Below are 13,645 nucleotides of genomic sequence, written 5' to 3' on the forward strand. Positions count from 1 at the left end.
TTTAATGTGATATCTATGTTTCGACAAATATGTAATTGTATTTGGGATAAAAATTAGGTAGATAATTAAGAATTAAGTAGATCTTTTCACTATGGACCAAATGATTATAATAGGTTCCTGTTACACGTTTTTACGGAAAAGTAAAAATATTCGAATAAGTAGGTGTACATACCCTGGTATTTTGATAATTAATTAGGTACCAATAATTAATTCCGATCATACCTATCAGCTACTAAGCGATTTAGCATATGGAATAAAAGCTGCCCGACATTTTATATATAAATGATGATGAATATATGAATTTTAATTATTATTCTTATGGCAGCCCAAGATACAAGTGTAGCATAGTTTGGATGCCACTACTAAATTAGTATTTAGTAGTAAATTCAAATGCAGACTCAGGGGATACAGTTATCCCCTGAGTCTGCATTTGAAATGAATAAATGCTATTCCGCTAAGAACTAAGTCAGTAGCAATACTTACTCACTACAGACTTATTGAGCTGTTTTGTAAATGTTTCGGTTTAACATTCTTTTCTCACCCCTCAGTCTCACCCAGTTGCATTTTTTCAGGTCAAATCCTATCATGCTCTAGTACTTTATGGCGTCATCGTCCGTCAATCGACTACAAATCTATAAAAATATCGGCCGTGAAAGCGATCCATTATTTTTTCTAGCTTCGTATCAGCAGCCTTGGACGGCGAATAAATATTCATTGAAGTAGAATTTTGCATTCACATTTGTATTCAACATGTGCAACAACCGGCCCGGATCGCGGACAAAATGTCATTAATAAAAAACCTTCAATTACTCGCCAAAAAGTTGTATAGGCCGGGCATTGTATTATTAGTCAGACATGTTAAAAATAATAATTCCAGATTACTATGTATTTCTGTAACTTTAACACACCAGAATTTGTATGTAAAAGTATTTATGTATTTACTTATAAATGTTTTTCGCCGGTAATTCTATCATGACTTAGAGAGAGGTATCATCTAATTACTTTCGTTTATTGTAGAAATGTTGTGGAGACATTATTGTGTTTTGATAACTCCTGCCGCTGATCATGGGCGAGCGTCACTACCAGCGATCTCTCATTCATCTCCTGGAGAACTTTGAAACTAATAACTTTTTAATATACGGAGATCACGGCACTTCCATTATAATCCCGATAATGAGATAAATGAACAGAATACAAAATAAATAACATTGTGCAATGCACGTAGCGTGAGTATTCATTCATTCCAATTTGGGTTTTCCCGATATGTTTAACAACGCATTAGATTTATCATATTATGATTCTGAGTGTGAAATATTTTTATGTAAGTATATAATTAAATATTCACATTTAGATGAAAAAAAAAAACCTTTATCTTGGAAATGCGAACGTGTTCAAGCGAAGATGCAATAGCATCTTCCTGCGAGGAGCTTGAACCTATTGGTATAATGTTGCAAGTATTGGTTATACCTATTGGTATAACCGTGTAATGTTGCAAGCTTGCAACTAACCCCCTTATTAATAGACGTTATTTATCTAAGGACGGCGCATTGCTGTGATAACAAGTCTGTTTCTCATGCACTAATGATTTGGTCTTTTAAGTAAAAAAATCAATTTAATTAAATTATAAAATGAATAAGATTTTTTTTATAAAAACGCTTTTAATGAAAACAAAAGCCAATAATAAAATATGAGATTTATACTATAAAATAGAAGCTTCCTTGGTTTGTTATCATGAGCGCCTCCAAGATTAGTTTTAGGGAGGTGCATCTGCACCTACTCACTATAAATAGGTACTACACAATATCACAAAAGTTTTTTTGCAAGTAAAAATCGTATATGTTATTTTTTTTTCAATTAAAAATTGCGCGATTCTTTGTATATGTTAAACAATAATAAAACCCCTGTGGTTGATAGTTCCCATTGTCATTCAGTAACTTATTTTTATGTGATTTGTTCCGCACAGGGGGGTGCACGTACATCCCCTTGCACTCCCTTCTCGGCACCCACGTCTATTAGATACTAGCGACCCACCCCGGCTTCGCACGGGTGCAATATTTCTCCACTATTTAATGGATGTTATTATACATACAAACCTTCCTCTTGAATCATTCTATCTAATAAAAAAAACCTCATCAAAATCCGTTGCGTAGTTTTAAAGATTTAAGCATACAAAGGCAGGAACAGAGAAAGCGACTTTGTTTTATACTATGTAGTATAAGCAGTCTTAATGTTACTAAACCGCACTGGACCATTATTTTATTGTAAATTGATTATGACGGTATTTGTAAAAAAGTTTCATGTTAGGTTAAGTGTATCTATTAAAATTTCCAAAACTTGTTTTTTAGTATTACCATGTTGAGAAACAGTGTTATGTGATTGTGTTACAGGAAGACATTAGCGTCTACTCAGGCTGGACCTACGACGCGCCAATATTCTGGAATAAAGGTAACATTTATTCTAGAAATTGTTTCTTTAAGCAGGCACGGGACAATGACCCTACTACACCTGATTGTAAGTGGAGTGAGAATAGAATGTCGACTGACGAGAGATGATTACCCCTCGACGGTCGACACAATTATGCCGGCCTGTGAACTAAAAGAATATTGAAGCTAGCAGGGCTTACGGCAACTCTGAATGTATTGACCTATTGAAATATTGCCGCTAGTTTAAGCGCATCTAGAAGTTCTTGCACAATATTTCATGCTGTGACACCTTAAAATGTTGTGCATTTAAACCTATCATTACTGTTATATTTTATTGGAGCTATTTATAATGTAACAACTACTGGTTGTCCTAATTATAAATAAATAAATATAAGTCGACTAAATAGAAAGGTCACGCTCTAATCTATGCTCTCAAGTAAATGGTATTAATATTAGTATATTAATACATTACCTGGTTAATATAACTATGAAATTCAATTTATCTAAAATTAGCGAAACTGGTTTTGAACTTAGTGTTATTGTCAAGTTATTATTTCTGTATCTTTCCCGCGCGAAATCACCGCACAAACACCGGTATTCTTGACTTATTATAAAATCGATCTAGTTTTATACTTTCAATCAATTGTAACAAAACTATTCGATAAAATCTATACATATGATTCACAGTATACAAGCTCCCGATCCCGGATGCGTTCGATACGTGCTGTAGTCGTTGTTCTCCTCATTTCATACAATTTCTATTCAACCCGCATTCGCGCCTGATTTGTTATCTTCGCTAATATACTGTTTATTATTTCCTTCATACAAATCCAAGTTGAATTTGGTTTCATTTGTGTCATTATAAAAACAATTTGATTGATTTATTGAACATTAATTAGTTTATAAACTACACTTACTAAGCCTAAAGAAGGCTTTAGTAGCTTACGCTTGTGTTAAGATTTGCAGGAAAATATACAAATTTTTGTATTTAAGTAATTTTTTTTGGAACTATAAATTGTAGTTTTTTGCTGTTGCAATCAGTTAGAGACTAAAAATACTATCGGGTAATACTAAGTTTTAAAATCGAATATGCAACATCCGTATAGGTTAGAAGCTTCTGAGTTTACGATAACTTTGATTTCCTTCCTATAAATCTGGAAAATTAGTACTTTCCTTGAAGTTATGTATTAAAGAGGCATTTATTTTGCTTTACTGGTAACTAATAGTAAATATCTTTCGCTTCTACGGTATAATGATAGTATGCAACTATATACATCATGAGCCTTTAGCGGAGATAAAAAAATTTTCCTTAAGCGGAGATAAAACATTTTTTCCTATTTTTTATACACCAATGCAACTGCCTAACATATAATATTAAATATATTGCACGTATAAGATCTCCTTTACTCTCTCCTTCAGGTCGATTATGTTGGGTTAATATTTTTGAAATGCTTTAAAAATTGCAAGTTTTGATCTTTACAATTAAAGGACTTCTTTGTGTGCGTTTCTATTTGAAAAACTAACGGTTATGGAATTTTAACCAGCAGTCGTTCTATAGATAGTGTTATCAGCCTGTCTAATTTATTCTGTCCTGAGGTACAGAGTACTCACGCGTCTGCGTCCCTATTTTTGTGGGAGCAAAATAAGAGGTCCTCCATTGCAACGATGTCGTCCCTATATTAAGTAAATTATGCCGCCCCTAGGCCGCTGCCATTAAAGCCTATTGGAGTATTACTCAAAATAAATATACGTAACGAAATGATTTTTACAAAATATTGTTACGATTTTTTCTGTCTCATCAGTTTTTTTTGTTTCTCTTAATTTATTAATTTTATTTAATATTTGATGGAACCAATTTATTTATTAAAAAATATCTGATTTAATAATAATAATATTTCGTTCCTATATACATTTATTTTGAGAAATACTCATTGACAAATTCAACATTGCTATCTGGTTGTATATTAATATAGTATATTAGTATATTAGGTGCGTTTCGTTCAGCGAGAATGCTTAATTTTTATTTGTATTAATTATAATTATAGCTCTTATTTAGCTTGGCTGTTTTGTATAAGTAATATGTTTTATAAATCATTAACTGAGTCACTGGTTAAAAAATTAAATTTTGATTAAATACAAACTTAAGTCACCTTTAGTCCATATTTTTTAATCTTTATTTAATTCGGGTTTTTTGTATGCCTTAGTTACACGATTGTTTTCAGTCAGAATGAAAGTACCTTATTGATGTCAAACTCCTCTCAGATTAACGCGTTGATTTTCTTAAACCCCAGCAGGCCTAGTTTACAAAAATATTAAAAACTTTGTCACTTATATTTTAGCATATTATTTTAAAGTTAGTGCCTACGACGACTCCATAACATATTTTCTATAATCTGCAAGGTTACTTATTACCCGCGCAGGTTGACCACGAATGTGACCTGTGCATTATTATCTATTTTTACATTTCCCTGTTATTTTAAGTACAGTTTTAAACCAAAATGTTGGTTGGATTCAAGGATTTGTTCTAACCGATTACAATACTCTATTGTTCTCGAATTTTAACAACGGTATCTAGTTTTTATAACCGTGAAGGAAAACGAGACTGTACAATCTACGCATCGTTTGTTTTCAATAACCATGCAATATTATGTGCGTCACACATATTATTTGGATTTCATAGGGCTTTATAAATATGGTACTTGCAGACATTAAATGGGAGAATATTAAAAACTAATATTTTATTTAAAAAAAGAATGATACTGGCATTTTGTTTTTTTATTATTGAAAACAAATAACGTTATTGCGTAATGACAAGCAACAAAAACAGATGGCGCTGCATTCACCTAAACAACAAGCACGCACTGTAAAAAACAAAAATTCGATGAAACCGGGTTATTAGCATAAATTAATTTTTAAATGGCCATTGCGACCTCGAGATGGTATACGTAGGTATCCACAGTCCTATAAACAATTTCATGGCCGCCGCTGCGCTTTGTTCGTGTCCGTGAGCGTCGCACCACGCACACACGCACATCATGCGTGTGCTACACACACACAACAAATCCTTGACAACTCAACACACACTCGCAAGCAATAAATAACGCAGTAGAATTGCGTGCGCCACGTAGATATCTGTTTATTTTGCATAGAATTATCTACCGTTGTTCCAACTCATTACTTTATGCATGGTTTTTTAAATACTAATAGGTCTATGAAATGTGGGTTAAGGTGACCGGTACGCTTATAATTTTGAAGCAATTAATGTAATTTATTTGTTATTGCCTGTCACAGGAACTCGCAATTATTTTTTATTTGTATTGCGGTGACCAATAACTGTACATTGATAGGCGTTTGAATATATAATATCGTTTGCATCCAAATCTCTTATGTTATCCTAATTACGAATAGATTAGTTTGACCTTAAAATGATAATAAACATAGAAACTATAATTTAATGGCCGAAACGACCTTATCTTGCAACTGAATATTTCCGCGCTGTCAACAACGCTACCATTTCAACGCTTCAAAATATATATTTTTAATTGTTCAACTTATAAGATTATGCATAACATAACTGCTTTATGGAATCAAAACAAAAAATACACGAGCCTAAAGCTGTTTGTATTGAAATTCGTTGTTTTATTCATCGTATGTCATTTAAGTTTTTGTTGTGGGTAATTAATTGGGTGTTATTTACTTCCCTAATGACGCTAAAAATAGGCATTTGTACAAAATAAAATTTATTATTCAAAACCTCATTATAAGTAGATATAAATATTAATAGGCAATAAAAATAATGCAACAAAGAACAGAGGTCTTATAATTTGTATTCTATATGCAACGTTGACATAAACCCGTAAGCAATTGAATCTTAATAGACATCATTTAATTTTAGATATAATTTACCATCACATTACCCTCTACGTTCTATTTTTAAAAATATTCAAAAAATATTAGACGTCGTTCGAGTAACCGATAAGAGATGGCACTGTATGCTTGTAAGATGTGCCCAAAACTCGTCTATGCGTGGCGCGAGGCACTGTAGGGAGGTACGGCCCAATTTGAATCGCGCTCTAGCCATTATACAATGAATTTATAGCCGCATGCGACACATATTGCGTGCATGTCATGTGCTCATGGAATGCTCGGACAATTAGCCGCATGCTTAGGGTTATGCTTGGGAATCTACGAAGTAAATAGTTAATTGGTGCACGTTTAACTGATTTAAATCCGTTTCTTTGATGATATAATGCAGCATAATATTTAGATAGATTAGATAGTACAATGTCCAGCTATTATAAACCTTACAATATTCTACAAACTCTTTTTGGCCTAAAACATCTTCAATTAAAGGAGTTTCGAATAGGCTGGTGGTAGATATATTTTATATCCGCCCGGATAGCGAACATTTTACACAAGGTGTTAAAACCCGCCATAGTGGCCCTTGTGCGTAGCGTTCCAGGATCGTCCTATATCCAGTACCAACCAGCCGGCATAATTGTGTCGACTGCCGACGGATAATCATCTCTTGTCAGTCCACATTCTATTGGACCCCACTTCACGTACCATCAGTTGCAGTGGGGCCAATCTGCAGTGCATCTAAAAAAAATAACCAAAATCTGGCAAATGGAGGGTTTAAAACTGGCTGGAAGGGTAGTTTGCTTTTTGAGATAATCATTTATATGTCATAAATATGAGCTAATATATTTATATGCCGGCACAAAGAATTCCCTAAATCTATTTCATTTCTGACATATACACAATATGTAAGAACATTCTATAATAAAATTGCTTTTATTAGTAAATGAGCAATCAGCTCGATCAACTTACTTCAATAGAAGCTGTCATCACATTCTACGGTGTTAAATATTTGAAAAACATCCTTCAGGCCTCTATCTCTATTAAGTAGTATCTATGGTTCCGACCGAAATTTACCTGGTAGAAACTTGTCGGGGCAACTAGTTTGCGGATCACGTTTCTGCCAGCCAGTATGCATATCAACGCGGGAGTTTCTTAGTAGGTGACCAAGGTCGCTGGTTACACTGAAAATTATGGTAGCAATTTTACTTATTTTTTCCCTTGAGTTTTTGGAGGGATCCTGTAGTTTTTCAGACTGATTTGAAGATAATATTGTCGAGTTTATAATCTACTATAGTGAAAAACCGCGTATGTTTCTAAATTTAACGCTAAATTCATCTCAAAGTTTTTACACCTCCAATTAATATTATTACGTTTAAAATAACACATAGGCATTTAGGTGGCACCACTTTCGAAAGTGGGTAATAAATTATCTCAAAAGAAAACGCATTTTTTACGATACAAAGGCGTAAAAAAATTTAATATATCAACACAATGAACTGCATTATGTGTTCTTAGGTTTTTTACGTTTGGCCGAAATCCAAATTGACCGGTAATTTTGTGTAATTTGGCAACATTTCGAGTTTCATCGACACCTGTCGTCATCAGTTCGAGAAGTTCACACGGTTTCAAACATACGATTTGTTTTAAAACATTTTATCGATAAATAAACGTTTGTGCATCGATATTTTATTTTGTATCTGTGTCGACTATTCGCTCTTGTGCAAGTAACCAATAACATTTAGGGTTGATTATAAAATGTGTGCAAGGTTTTGGGTGATGGCGAAAATATATTCAATATTACAAATACCATGTCCCCTCATACCGAAAGGTATCTGCGTGTCATGATTGCATTGGTTACATGTCTGTCTATTAACCAGACCAGCGTTGGCTTTATTGCCAGCAAATTCTGAGTTGATCTTTTGTAGCATATATAGTTTTAAGTACTTTTTATTGTTTGTTTTGTGTGTATGTACATAGTGTGTGTCAGAAATAAATTATGTCTTATCAGCCCTGTATTATATACTGTCCTACTGTTGGGCACGGGCCTTCTCTACTACTGAGGGGGATTAGGCCTTAGTCCACCACGCTAGCCTATTGCGGTTTGGTAGATTTCACATACCCTCAAAATTCTTATACAGAACTTCCCAGGTACGCAGGTTTCCTTACGATATTTTCCTTCACCGTTAAAGCAATTGATTATTCACAAAGAATATTATTTCTTATTCTATTCCTATCGAAATGTAAGAATGTAAACTTTTACTATTACACAACTCAAAATAAGGAAAATATCAAAGAATTTAAATTTATCTCATTAATATTATGAACTATTCAAATTGTGTTATTTTAACATATGTTTTCTGAACAATTAAAGCGCACAAAGGGCAAGGGCATGCGCTCAATGCTACACTGGCATGATGACGCGGTCGGCTACTTCCCTATCAATTATACTGTTATGTTCATGTATCACGCTAGGGTAATAGAGTTACGTAAGCTCACACTTGTGGGGTAGGCAGAGGTGAAAATATAGTAGGTAAGTGGCGAAGGATGAAATTTTCCGAAAACCCGACGTAACTTATAGGTTCTAATAATATGTACAAATGCGGTTTGGAAATCGTTCTAATGATAGTTAGATCTATTCATATTATAAAACAAAGTACCCTAATGATTTTTTATGTTTACGCGAATGTTAGACATTGAAATTAAACTATTTTAGTAATAGATGAGTTTTATTTCAATCTCTAACATTCGCGTAAACATAAGAAATCATCCGTAAAATAGTTTTATTACAAACTCCCCTGTTCTGTCTGGCCGTATGTTATCGATTTTATCAAAATGTACTGATCGGATATTTATGAAATTTGGTATGGAGATAGTTTAAGACCCTGGGAAGGTTATAGGCTATTTTCTATTCCGGGGAAATATATAGCGGGTCTTTTATCCAGGAAAACATCTTCACACGAGCAAAGCCGCGAGCAAAAGTTAGTTTTACATAAATAAGGAAAGGAAAGCCGGTAGAATTCGGGTTGTATGGACCCTTTGCCACTAGTAGATAAGAAGTAAGGTACAATGTTATCGCCTGACGAATATATCGATTTCATAATATTATATGATAATGCCACAGTGGCTACAAATTCTAAGTTAGTATATCCAATAATTTTTAAAAGAAATATGTTGAATGTCCATGCTAGTAATCGAATCTAGAATATCACGATTCATAGTCCAGTGAGCTTATCACACTTTACACCTTTTTTAATAGCGTTGCTCGTATTGTTCTAACGAATGAATCAAATCTAAGCTCATATAATATATAGCTGAATAGTTTCTTTACTTGAACGCACTTATCTCAGGAACTACTAAACCAATTTTGTTTTAATTTACACTAATAGGAAGCTACATTACTCCTGAGCCCTATAGGTTTTTTATCCCGGGAAAAATATAAATTGCGTCTTATATCCCGGAAAAACGATTTTAGGCAGGCGGAGCCGCGAGTTAATAAATAATAAATAGCAACGATACTGGACTGTACTTTAAAATCCAATACACAAAGACCGTAGAATGAGAGACAAAGATCGCGATATCAATGAGTGGTACCGTGCTTTTGAGAATATGCATGATAGGATTCTATAGGTAGCGATTGCAGAGGGCTATTTAGGGCTTTGTTTTAATAAAATGGTTCTTGGAAAATAAATGTTTGTGGTCGTTATTTCTAAGACGTGTCTTTTATTACGTATTATGTGGAAAATGTTTGGTTAGTGAAAGGAATTTTAGTAATGTTATTGGTCACTGAAAATGCAGTCGATGATTGTAGGGGTATGTTACCCTAATAAACTGGTGCAGTTGTAAATTAGTATGCCATAGATATTTTTTTCAGTCCCCTCCGTAAACATGACTGCAGTCTTCGAAAGGTTGGTAAAAAATTATAATATAAAAACCGCTTTAACCAGACGAAAAATAGTTTTATTCCAATGTCCAACATTCGTATTAACTTAATGATTATATAAATTTTACGCAGAATTTGAATAATCGGTTGGACAGTAAATGTAGAGTTGAATTATGTAGAGGAAAAGTCATTTAATGTACTAAAATTAGTATTCATTTATAGGTATTTGGCAATTATTATTACGACATACACTATATACGATAAAGTTAAATATTTTGACAGCTAATCTTCAAAATAAACAACTTTTATCATGCTATAAAACAAACGCAATTAAATTTCATTCACATAAGAACTCATTGATGGCGGCACACCGCGGGGCCACGCGGAAACTTCCCGGTCCAAGGCCACCACTAGTCCCGACCGGTTCGTCCCCTGGCCCAGTAACCATGGCCCTATAGGGTAGGATTGCCACACTTATAATTTTTATAAAATATTTTTATTTTTTGTTCCTTCTAATTTTATTTGGAAATAAATTTGGAGTTGATTACAATAATATTTTATTAATGAATACGGATGTTCTAATAATATTGAGTACTTTTAACGTAAAAAGTGTGAGAAAATATTGTGAAAGAATGAAATGTGCGTACAATATTACTAAGGTGGTAAATAAATACAATATATATACTTAAATATCCTTTAAATTATACCAGGAACTAGAGCTGTGTTTGAAAACCAATAAAATGCAAGTAAATTCAAAGCAAAGGTTCAACGAAGGCTTCGTGAATACTTATATTCGAAAATTTTGGTTTTATTTGGTCTTAATATTTTTTTGCCCTATAGTTTAATTTATTTCTTCATACACAAAGATATAATAGCTCACCATTAAAATTGCAGTTTCTATTGGTTTTATTTAAGCTTATAATGATCATTCTCATCATCTTTGCTAAAGAAGACGTGACAACCCTAATAGGGACAGCTACAAGTTATTTGAAAAATCGCCATCATATTTCTGTGAATTTGTTTTGGAACTTATGTCAAAATGTAGAGATTTGAACTCTATGCTCTGGGAATAAATAATATTTAATGGTCATAAAGTTTACGACCGATTTTGATTTCATGGCATATTTGTGCAAATTCGGTAGTGATTTAAAAACGTACAACTGATGTGAATTTATATTATATTTGCGTGAACAAATAGTTATATTTTTCATGTTTTATTTATAAAATTTCATAGATAATTATCATTACCGTATGTAACTTTATTGAGATTCAATGTTATATTTAAATGGATTGTTATAAAAACAATAAAATATAACTATGTTTTTGAAGTTGCACAAAAACTTGCATATAATGAACATAGTTTACCTTCAATTTTCCGTCCTGAGTACACGCATGTGATGTAATATTTTTAAAAATTGTTATTAGATACATATTTTTTAGTCATATAAAATCAATTAAATAGTCTTTTAATGAGAACGAATGACGTAGGAAAAAGGGATGGTACTGTATCTCCAGCAATGTGCAAAGGTCATACGGAACATAATAGCAAAGTTCTCACCTCGGTTTTTACAAAGGTACCAGCCCAGTCAAACCATTCATGCAGGTGGTAGGATATATTTTATATCCGCCCGGATATCGACCACCATACACAAGGTGTTAGGCCGGCATAATTGTGTCGACTGTTAAAGGGTAATCATCTCTCGTAAGTCGACATTCTATTGCACCCCACTTCACTTAATCACGTACGATCAGCAACAAAAGTCGATGAACAGATACTAATTTACAAAACACCTGAACATTGAAACGGACCATAAATCACTTACCAAAGAAGAGTACAGATTAAGGTTATCATTTCAATATGGATACCAAAGTAAAGCATTGGCTGAAAAAAATATGAAAAAGAAACTGACGTTTACGTTGAATCCTTCGAAGAGAATCTCCTGTCAGAATAATTTTGAATTTACACATTTGTTTCTTAAACCGGCCAGTGCTCTATAAAATAGGATGTTTAAAATGTAACTAACCTATTCCTATTAATGTAATGTAATATATTACTTACTAAAGTATTATGATGTTTTGTCCATACTTAAAAATGTATAATTCTGGTTATTAACTTCAATATATACTATTATATAAACCTGAAGAGTTTGTTTGTTCGAATGCGCTAAACTCAGGAACTGCTTAACCGATTTTGAAAATATTTCACTAATAGGAAGCTACATTACTCTTAAGCGCTATACGCTACTTTCTATCCCGGGTAAATAAAAAGCAAGACTTTAGTCCTTGAAAAACTTTTTCACGCAGGCGGAGTAGACAGCCAAAGCTAGTATGTTATAAAATAACAATTTAATTGATATTCTGGACTGTTGGAAAAAAAAGTTTGTATATAAAACAAAGAATTTGCTAATTTCATCCACATTTGTATTTATTTACAGATCATAAAAAATGGCTAGTAATGTTTAGCAGTGAATGGTTTGACGGCGTTCAGCTACTGTTGTAGTTCAATTATGTCAAGTTGTTTTGTATTTAAATTAATCAGTAACTTATGGTAAATGATAATGATTAGGAAATATTGAAACAAATTATGTTCAACGACTTCTGTTGCTGACTGTACAGAGTATAAAAAAAAACTTGTATGTCTCTACCACTGTAAGTCTGTGCCCTCGGCCTTCGCAAGTGGCGCCGCGAGTGGCGCTTAGTCGTTAACAAAGCATATTATAACATGTGATGGGTTTATGGTCATTACTGCTCTATTGAACATGTGGTACGCACGTTATGCCGTTTCCTGTGCATAACCGAGGGAACCTTTTTGGTTGAATTGAGTTCATGTAATTAATTGTTCCGGATTTTTTGTACCACTGAATAACAAGACTCTTTGTTTACTATGCAAGCACTGCGGTTCTTATTCTAGGCTGCTGTTGCTAGTAGTGGGGAAAGGTGAAATTTTCCGAAAGGTAACCCGACACAACATATAGGTACTAATGTATATAATGCGGTCTGGAAATCGTTCTGATAATTAGATTCTACAGAAATTCTACATAAAGAGAAGCTGGCATGAATCGGATTGTATGAACACCACTGGTTCGTAAGGTATTTGTATCTGTTAGGATAGCGAACACCCTATATAAGGTTTAAAACTCCCCATAGCAGTCCATGTATGTTGAGATCGGGTATCAGCCTGTATATATCCTGTTGCAAATAGGCCGACAGAATCATGTAGACTGGCGAGGCATAATCATCTCTCGTCAGTTGACAGCCTATTTGCGACATTACATTGTACATGAGACTGTATAAAGAAATTATAAAACGTTATAATATCTTGTCCTTTAACCCGGACCGCAGGAGTACTTGCAAATATCTGCTGGTCAATTGATATAGATAATATAGTGGTATTTACTTCAATAGCTCTTGTATACCCAATACTTAGTTAGCCCTAGGTACAATCATTTGTACCTAGATTACTGTATAATATAAAAATTAT

At 33.4% G+C, this 13,645-nt stretch overlaps 1 protein-coding gene across 1 annotated transcript in view; it reads left to right on the forward strand.

Annotated features, from left to right (window-relative positions):
* The first annotated feature begins 2,277 nt into the window (after nt 1–2,277).
* Nucleotides 2,278–13,645, forward strand: part of LOC115443295 (zinc finger protein chinmo) — a 131,849-nt gene continuing 120,481 nt past the window's right edge. Inside the window, exon 1 of the mRNA XM_037441827.1 lies at nt 2,278–2,445. The gene's annotated coding sequence lies outside the window, so the exon portion shown is untranslated. The remainder of the gene's footprint in view (nt 2,446–13,645) is intronic.

The sequence above is a fragment of the Manduca sexta genome, chromosome 23 (assembly GCF_014839805.1).
Source record: "Manduca sexta isolate Smith_Timp_Sample1 chromosome 23, JHU_Msex_v1.0, whole genome shotgun sequence".
Lineage (NCBI taxonomy): Eukaryota > Metazoa > Arthropoda > Insecta > Lepidoptera > Sphingidae > Manduca > Manduca sexta.